We start from the raw sequence: 1,323 nt of genomic DNA on the forward strand, positions 1-1,323 counted from the left end.
AATAAAAATGCACATAGAAAAGCCTAAATGGAGAAGTGGAAAACGAAATTGATTTTATTCTCATTGAAAATATAATTCAATTAAAGATATAAGAGAGAGAGAGAGAGAGAGAGAGAGAGAGAGAGAGAGAGAGAGAGAGAGAGAGATTTCAGGAAAGTAAAAAAGCACTCTTGTAAAAAGAAAAAAATCTAATTAGTTTACTTTAGAAATACAAAATAGTTATTCCCAGTAAACAAAATATGAATAGCAATTTCCAAAAAAAAAAAAATGTATTAGAATTGGCACAAGAGGTAGGTCTAAAAGTTGCTAATCAAGAAAAACTAAAAAAAAAAATAATAAGAATGAGAGGGAAATCCAGATTTGGCAGAACTATCCAAAACAATAAACAAACTGAAAACCTAACGTTCGTAAACACAATCAGACAGAAATTAAAGAAATGCCGATGAAAGAAAGTAATGTCAATTTGATGAAAATAAGACTTGGATCGGAGTGATAACATGTTATCTTTAAATGATGAAAAAAGAAATATCAACAATAGAGAGAAAGAGATAAAGATTTTAGAGTATCTTCATATAATGCTATGCAACAGAGATATCGGAGGTTTAAGAAATAACTTTGCCAACCAGAATAATGAAACAACGGGACCAAATTTAACAGTATGAGAAGGGTGGCTTGAGAAGAGGTTAATCACCACGAGAAGATGGTCTAACAATTGATTTAATAATATATGAAGGAGATTTCATGGTAGTAAAACTCGCTGAATTTTACAAAAAAATTTTGCAAGATTGCTCTATATGTACCACTTGGAAAAACTTTATCATTATAATATTTCACAAAAAGGGAGATACAAAAGTTTTGAAAAAAATCTGTAAAATAAGTTTACTCTCCGTAATAATAAAATATTTATAATGATCATATTACGCCGAAAATAAAAACAACTAGACTTTAATCACTCAAGAAGGCAGACAGGCTTTAGAAGAGATGATTCATAAACTAATTATAGCACTGTAAGTAACAAACTAATGGGAAAATATACAGAGCATGACAAATAACTATGTAGGGCATTTATAGACTGTAAAAGCGTTTCATTCAATCAATATATATATATATATATATATATATATATATATATATATATATATATATATATATATATATATATATATATATATACATACATATATATATATATGTATATATATATATATATATATATATATATATATATATATATACATACATATATATATATATATATATATATATATATATATATATATATATATTTATATATATATATATATATATATATATATGTATATA

This window comes from Palaemon carinicauda, chromosome 36 (genome assembly GCF_036898095.1).
Source record: "Palaemon carinicauda isolate YSFRI2023 chromosome 36, ASM3689809v2, whole genome shotgun sequence".
NCBI lineage: Eukaryota > Metazoa > Arthropoda > Malacostraca > Decapoda > Palaemonidae > Palaemon > Palaemon carinicauda.